This window comes from Caretta caretta, chromosome 6 (genome assembly GCF_965140235.1).
Source record: "Caretta caretta isolate rCarCar2 chromosome 6, rCarCar1.hap1, whole genome shotgun sequence".
In the NCBI taxonomy this organism is placed as follows: domain Eukaryota; kingdom Metazoa; phylum Chordata; order Testudines; family Cheloniidae; genus Caretta; species Caretta caretta.
This window is the reverse complement of record NC_134211.1, coordinates 38255874-38264322: the sequence shown is the minus strand read 5'-3', so window position 1 is coordinate 38264322 and position 8449 is coordinate 38255874. Positions and strand designations below refer to the sequence as shown.

At 39.0% G+C, this 8449-nt stretch overlaps 1 long non-coding RNA gene across 1 annotated transcript in view; it reads left to right on the top strand.

The window, feature by feature from the left end:
• The first annotated feature begins 739 nt into the window (after window positions 1-739).
• LOC142072334 (uncharacterized) overlaps window positions 740-8449 on the top strand; it is a 64608-nt gene continuing 56898 nt past the window's right edge. Inside the window, exon 1 of the long non-coding RNA XR_012668726.1 lies at window positions 740-854. This is a non-coding gene — a long non-coding RNA (uncharacterized LOC142072334). The remainder of the gene's footprint in view (window positions 855-8449) is intronic.

The following is an 8449-nucleotide window of genomic DNA, read 5'->3' as shown; positions in this document are numbered from 1 at the left end:
GACAACTAACAACATAGCTCCCTTCACAATATCTGCCTAACATGTAATGTTAATCGTTTTGTATTATTGCCAGTTCTTCAGCCTCCAAGAGCATGACTTTATCTATGTTTCCTTCTATCTTTATATGGGCCCCAGTTCAGCAAAGCACAAAAGTACATCCCTCCTGAAGTCCCACTGATTCAAGTGCTTTTGTTCCATAAGAATGGATTTAGGCAACTGTTGGACTCCTTTACTGAACTGAGATAAGCATGACCCAAATCCTAGATCTCCAAATTTTGGGTACATGGTAGAGGGGAGTGAAAAGGTTGGACTGCAAATCTCAGTGAATAAATATCTTGGATATGAATACTCAGATTTTGGCTTGAAAGCTAGGTCATTTCACCTTTTTTTCTTTTTGTTTTCGCCTATCTCTAATTGCAAGAAACGGTTTGTAGATTACTCTACAGTTCACAGATTTGATCACTTAAATTTCTAAGAACAGACAATAAAAAATAAAGCAACTGTCTAGGGAATTCAAACCTCTTAGTAAACCTGGCTAAGTTTTGGATTGCATAGCATGTCCATAGCATATCTAAACCATGCTGTAGTCTCTTATGAATTTGAGGATTTTAATATAAAATAATTTTTTGCAGTATTCATAAGTAATCACTTATAAATATACTGATTTTCCTCTGTAGGTAACTAAGTTCTCTCTAAAAGTGAGTGTGAATTATTTATCCCTGTTTTTACAGATGTCACTGAGCATTAGAGTAGTGTCTTGCTCAAGGCACTTTCTGTCAGTGACCAAGTTGGAGGTAGAACTGAGAACTCCTGACTCCCCCACCCCTTGCTCAGTCCAGTCCAGCTGCTCCTCTGTAAGTACAGATCTGTTCTTCTTTCTGTGGTTTATCTGTGCTGCAGTGCAGTGTGTTTTTTGTTGGCTAAAATAATTTCTGACTATTTTATTGACGAGTTTATTTGCTATCACACTTACTAATCTGTATGCAGTGTTTGGAGCTCCATTGGACTGTGGCAGAGTTAAGGCAGTCATCCTTAAGCTGCAGAAGGTCCAGCATGTTTATCAGTCTTTAGTACTTTTATGACTGTTTTTAAGACACTGCTTCTCCACTTCTTAATCCTTCCTCACCACCCTTGTCATGCATTTCTTCTATTTCCTCTGCTACTTGCTTACTAGATGGAGGAAGAATCAATCCAATATTTCAACCATTAACACTAAAAGTAACTGGAAAACTGCAATAGTATCAAAGGTAGATGAGATTGTTGAAGTGTTTGGGAAGCTCGTTTGTCTCAATCAAAATCAGACATCTTTAAAATGAAATGATAGAAAAGTGCCTGATAATTATGTCTCTTATTATTAAACAACAGGAACAATGTTGATTTTAAACAAGAACAAACATTTCAAAGCTAACTTTATAGCGTGGGAGTACACTCGATATAGAGTTAACTCAGACTAATTGAAAATAACAAAGAATTTGCATAATTGTATGCTGGCGATGGTTTCTGCTCAGCCTGCTGAAATCTGCATGCTCCTGCTGAAATCTCCTGGAACACAAAAAGCAAAGCTCAGTGAACCCGCTATTCCCAATCTAACCTACTTCATCTACAATAAATCACAATAATAGTTATAAGCACTAGAAATATTGTTTGATGTGCTTTTGTATTAATTATGCTTGTAGCAGTCTTTCCTTTATCAGACTAGATAATTCATCCAAATATTAGCACTTGCAGCTGTATCCGATGGGGCCTTCTGAATTCACTTCAGATGTCATCACAGTGGAATTTAATTTTGTAAATAATATAAATGTAAGTTCCAGTAGCCTCAAATTGGAATTTTAAATGTGTGTGTTTGTGTGGGGGAAGGGGAGGTACAGTCTAACACCAACTACAGTAATACAGAGAAAATGGATATGGGTTAAATTCTGATCTGTGGTAACCTAACTGGCCAACACTAGAATTTGGATAGCTGACATATTAATTAATATATGAGTAGGCACACATTCTTGTGGTAGGTTTTATTTTATTTCTGCAGCTGTCTAAAAATGGATGAATTTTAAAATGTCTTTTTGTGCAAATGGTTTTAGGTAATGTGTAGTAACTTTATTTGGTCTTATATTCATATAGGTGTGGCCTCTTGAAAATACCACTGGGAGCATAGTGAGCAGTTATAGGGCAAAAACATCCTCCCTTTATGTGGTGTGTTTTGCGTGGGGCGGGAGGGGGAGAAAAGGCCCAGATTGTCACGCATCGGGGGAGACATAATCTTTCTCTCAGCATTGGGAAGCACAGGCAAAGACAGGACTGATGGTTCTGCCAACAGCTCTAGGTGCACCAGCGAGGGTTTGTCTGCAATACTGCATGTTCCTGATGCACCACTGTGGAGGGAGGGTCAGAATCATGTCTCTTCCATTGTGCAGTGAAACCACTGCCTCGGGGACCTCTGCAGATGTGGGCCTCACAGCTTGATTTGCTTCAGAGCAGACAAGCATACACTGCGAAGTGTGCAGCATGTGTGGACCTCTGTGCTATAGTTTATATGGGATAGTTTATATGATTCCTTCAGTGCTGTGTTCCATAGCTTGGTGACGCTATTGTTTACATTTCCTTTTACAGACTGCTTCTGTTCAGTAGGCAAAGTAAAGGTGTTTCTTTTTCAAAAAGGGTATTCATACTCTGCAGCTGGGAGCATGCTTCCTGGCTCAGGTAGACAGAATAAAATAGAAGTGTACCCGGGAGTGGCATGGGCGGTGACTCAGGCTAGCTGCCTGACTATGTACCCAGGGGTCCAAGCAAGTTTGTACTTTGGTGGCAGCCGAAGCCACCACCCATGCTAGCCCTGGCCACACTGCTATTTTAGTGTGTCAGCTTGAGCAGAGCCAGTGTATGTCTGTCTACCTGAGCTGGGAAGAAGACTTGCAACTGTAGTGTAGACAATACCCAAAATGACCATGAGCATGTGAAATTTCAATTGCTCTTTATTTAATCTACTGTATAGACTGTAAAATATTCTGGATATTCAAAGAGTTAACTTTGTTGGAGAAACCTTGGACAACCCCTCAGCTGGACCAAGCTCTGAGCCATGTTTCTTCTGCCCCATTGCTGGGACTGCTAGACACCAAAATGGCTCTGATATAACTCAAGTAGCCTAAGTTACACAGGCTGAAAGGCTGCTTCCGCTACCTTGAAGTGCTCTGATCTCCAGACGTGCCCCTTCCTGGTACTGAACCATCCACTATATTGTAAGAGTCGTGTCCAGAGTGAAAGACATAGAACCTGCTACGTCAACTTAATGCCGTCAGTGTAGGGGAATCTCTGGTTACCCCTTTAAGGGAGGATTTTAGTCACTTTACTCTGCCTCAGCACAAGGTAAGGATTTGGCCCATTGAATTTTTAAATTTTGGGACTTTGAGTGTTTGATTTCTTTGCTTAATATTAAATTTCCAATAGCTTTTGCATTATATTAGGATTTGGATTTGCATTTGAAGATTTCATCAGTATTGTATAATAGTAACCTAACATCAGATGGTAGAGTAAATAATTTGTTGGAAGTATGATTTATTTCTGTCTTGTATCTGAATTTTACTATCAACAAGACAGAACTCTGTGTTGAGACTGTGGGACTTGAAAGCATTAACGTTCTGCAAATAGGGCCTGTGTGAGAACTGTGCAAATTGGCAATACATTTAATGAAAGGAAAGTCATCTTAAGCTCAGGCAGGAGCGGATGGCTGAATTGTATAGAAACAGTCAAGTTTTCAGTTTATGGATCATAATATCTTAGGGACTATGCTTATTGCTGTTGGACATGGATGATGATTTTTATGAATCCAGGAAGATGCTAGTGGAGTTGTTGCTCTTCTTTTTTTCTCTCCTCCTTGAATGATGCTTCTGTATTCTTTCAAATCTGCACAAACATTAACATAGTTAAATGCTCACATGGCATCAGTACATTAACTGTGGTGACTGTATGATAAATTTGAATGTTTAAAGCATTAATTTCTTGAGACACAATTGGATGAATGAAGGAATTGATTCAAGGAATTGGAGAGCCAGTCAGCTCTGGTTTACGGATTGAAAGTCAGTCCAGATTAGCAGTATATATGGTTAAGTGAATCACTTTGGCTTTAGTGTGATGCTCTTCTACCACCTTTAAGCAATCTCATCGTATGCTCATAAAACTAGCAATAAATAAAACAAAATACCCCCTCCCCCTCAAGCAAAAGCAGTTGGGGATGTGAATAACACAAGTGGATCCAACTCTTATCATTACTGTTCATATTTCCAGCACAAACAATGTGTGTATTCGCTCTTCTGTATCTACCAATTTTACCGTCAGACACAAATATGAATAAGTCACGTAAGAGATCTTTAAAACTTCTTCATATTTACTCTCATATATTCAGGAAAAATAGGGAACAAACAGATCTAAGGAATCCTTACACAAACAAACAAGAGGCCCAGAAAAGACTTTCATATTAATGGCAATATCAGATGCCATACTTACAAGATGAACATTCATTACAATGTGATCTTAAGTTTTCTCTTGCTTGGATACAGTAAACTAGAAAGAGCGTGTGTAACACTATTTCAGTGTGTACGTAAGTATTGGCTTTTTTTCTGGTCAAGTCCCATTACTGAGGAACTTGTTTCTTAATATTAATAAACACCGTTTGACAATATATTTGTTTCCAGAGACTCAATATGACTGTAATTAGGCAAGCAAATCATTTCACAATTTACTTCCATAAAACTCAAGTTTTCATACAAAGATACATATTGGCCTATTTAAGTGCATTATTGAGCATAAAATTTATTCAAGAGAATCCCAGCAGCTAAAGATTGCATTTTTTTTATTAATCCCTTTTTATGAAGCTCAGTTGAATGACATTCCTTGATGTTAAAAGTCTTTGAAAGTCTTATTAAATGCATAGCAGTTGACATGAGAGGCCTGATGTTTTGGGTGATGAGTTTGGTTTTTAGTCATTTGCCATCTGATAACCGTGCCATCATGCACAGTTTGCAGAGCCATCATGAAAGGTCAGAAACTTTTCCTTTCAAACCCATTCTTCACGGATTTATTCAGGCATTGTCAACCCAGATACAAAAGTTGGCTTAAAAGAGTTAAGTTTTGTTTTACATGTAGAGGATTTAAAAAAGTGTTAAATGTAAATGATTTATATAAACATAGTAATCACTAAAAAAGTATATTATACCAGATGCATAAGAGCAGCTTGCCATGCATATATTATGATCACAGAACTGTTGAACACTTTACTTCTATATTTTCATCTGATCATGTGGCTGCCATTGTTGCTGATGGCAATAGAAAATTTCCAGTGTCAAAGGCAACCTTTTTATTTTTATCTTTGATTGCAATAAATACATAAATCTAATCCTTATAGAGCCCGAGGGTGGGGGATAGATTGCTCAAAATAAGAGTGGTCTTAAATTTCATCTCTTGATTCAAGCTGAACTGAACTACATTTGAAATTATGAGATCGCTTCAATCAAGTCAAGGCTTGAGAGAGAGAGAGATGTCACTCATTTTAGTTTCAAAGTTCCCTATGTTCTACATAAAATTTGGCATCTCCTCACTTTTATTGTTGAACATATTTCCGTCAGAAATAAAGAATGAGGACACTGAAGTCACAGAAGTAGTTATACTAAAGAAAATAATCCCACAGAATTTTGAGGTTTCTACTATGAATAATTTGTTTGTGTCCCTCATTCTGGTGTCTGGCACACATTGTGTCCCATGTTGAGGCACTGGTAAAGTGAGAGGTATAATCTGGTGGAGACTTATGTACCTAAAGCAGTTTTCACAATAAAGTGTGTTTGGATAACTATTCTTTTCTTCAGTTTCTTGAATCTAATGAAAAGAAGGAACTTTTGCCAGTGTTGATCTCAGTTAAAGGATCACCAAGAGTTTAAATGTACTTTTAAAAATAATGTACATTTAGAATCCCTGTTTATTGAATAGGTTCTCTGTTCTGTTTTTCTATTTTGCTCTGAAATGTTTGGGTTTTGATCATTTGAAGACCCGGCTAAAGAGCCTGAAAACATGTCTCTGGTGCATAACCTGTAACTCCGGGCTGCTGCCATCTTGAAGGGCTTCTCCAGAAAGGCAAGAGGGACATTGTGGACAATAAGGAAACATTCAAGCCTGATGCACCTCTTCTGTGTGTTGGGGGGTGGTCAGAAGTTTCCTCCTCCTTTTTCAATGGTGCGTAGCCCCTCTCCAGTACTTCCAATGGGGTGGGGGAAGAATAGGAGCAAATTCCCTCCCAAAAAATCCTGTTCAGTGGCGTAGCTGGGGGGGAGCGGGGCAGCGGCCGCTCCCCCACTGAGCAGAAGTGGCGCCTTGTCAATGTCTTGGCGTCTTTTAAATTTTCCCCTGTTGAGGGAATGGGGGAGCGATCCCAAAAAAAGGCGCCACCCGCTGCGGCGCTTTTACTCACCTGCCGGTGCTCCGGGTCTTCGGCGGCGGGACCTTCACTCGCTCCGGATCTTCGGTGGCGGGACCTTCAGTGCCAAAGACACCTGGAGTGAGTGAGGGCCTGCCGCTGGCGCGCCGCTGGGCGAACATTTTTCAAGTTCATGATGTCCCTTGTATAGTTTCCAGGAAAGTCCTGTAGCATCAGCTTTAATCCCTGGGGAAAGCCAACAAAACCCTGGAGAAGTATGGGAAGATCCATTGGTGTACTACTGGGTATCTGACCAAAAAAAGTTTCCTTAATAAAATGCTGTCAAACATTTCAAGAGTCCTTCTTGCTAGCATTTATTCAGAAAACATTTTAGGGCAATGTCGCTGGGAATGTTGTTGGCATCCATTGAGCAAGTGTCAATACGGAGTGTCAAGTTACTGATGTTTTATAGGAAAATGTGAAGACTTTCCATCTAGAAGATACTTCAGCTATGATAGATGTCATGAGTTTCGATCTGAGTGATGGGCGGTATGTAATGTCAGTTTAAAGATGCAAAGCTACAGCACAATAAAAAGGAATCCTCTGAACATGAATCCTGTGGCACCATAACAGTTAGCATTTGAAAACCCTCACTCTTCTGACTGCAAATAACTGAAGGAAAGGCCAGCCATAAAGTTAAATTATTATCAGAGGTTTTTTGAAAGCAAACGCTTACAAGAGTGTTTCAACGCATAAGTTTTAAAATGCATTTTCCTTCTTACCGAGGAATTTTATTTATGATTGGATCAGGGCCAGCTCAGTAAAACTGAATACCAAACAATGCAGCATGCTTTGAATTCAGTGTCTGTAGTTCACTGGAGCTTTCTCAACATATTCCCTATATCATGCTTTGCATCAGTGAAGACTGGCAACTGTATCTTTTGGCTTCATATGACCTCATTTTGGGCCCAATTCTGCTCCCATTCTAGTTTAATGCTCTAGTGGGAGCAGGGCCAAACCCTTTAACTAAACTAGTATTCCACTTTCATGTTAATTTCTTAATTCTGCAGTTTTCCCGCTTTACATTTAACTCTTCATCAGCTCTGCGGGTATGTCTACACTGTGAAGTTGTTGACAAAACTTTTGTCTTTCATGGGTACTTTAAAAAGTGCCCCTCCCCCCCCCCCCCGAAAGACAAAGACTGATGCAAGTGGCAGTGTGAACGCGGCTTTGTCAGCAGGAGCACTCTCCTGCCGAGAAAGCTCACGCTGCTCGCGGGGCTGGAAGTATTTTGTTGGCAAAAGTGCCGACAAAGTACCAACAAAGAGCGTTTACGCACACTGACTTTTAGTGGTAGGGCTGTGTCGACAGTCTTGTCGCTAAAAGCTGCGTGGTGTAGACAAGCCCTGATTAAGCTCATTGTAGGTTCTGAAAGCAGGTGAACTAGGAAAACTATGTATTTCAATGAGCTTGCTTATTGGGATAGGTTTTACTCTGTTCTCCAAGGAATCTTAATTTAGGTGGAGGTTTTGGGAATTTTTTTTAGAAGCAGAGGGGACTTTGAAAGCTGAAGGACTTTGAAATTTCTCTTGACATTGTCATATGCCAAATGTCTTTTATTGGTTTACAAGTAGGCATGGCAGAATTAGATTTTTATTGTTTTATAATTTTGATGGCTAATATCAATGTTTATTTTTAAAATTATTGATTTTTAAATTTTTATGCAAAATTATGGGTTTTGAAGCTTTTATAATCTTTAAATGTTCACAGTTGTTGGACACTGTGGGACCAGACAATGAGAGGGGAAAAACTATCATTAATGATAACAGACATTGAGATTCAAAAAGTTAAAGCTTTATAATCATTACAATAAAATTGTCAACATCACATGTCAAAACCTACAAAGTAAATATCCCTAAATTAAGGTAAATGGTCAAGCAACATTTTTATTATTTTGCCTACCTATACATTTTGATTGATGGAAATATGTTTTGTCAGTTTGTGTGTGTATGGTGAAATTGATGTTTACAGACATTTACTGATAAAAAT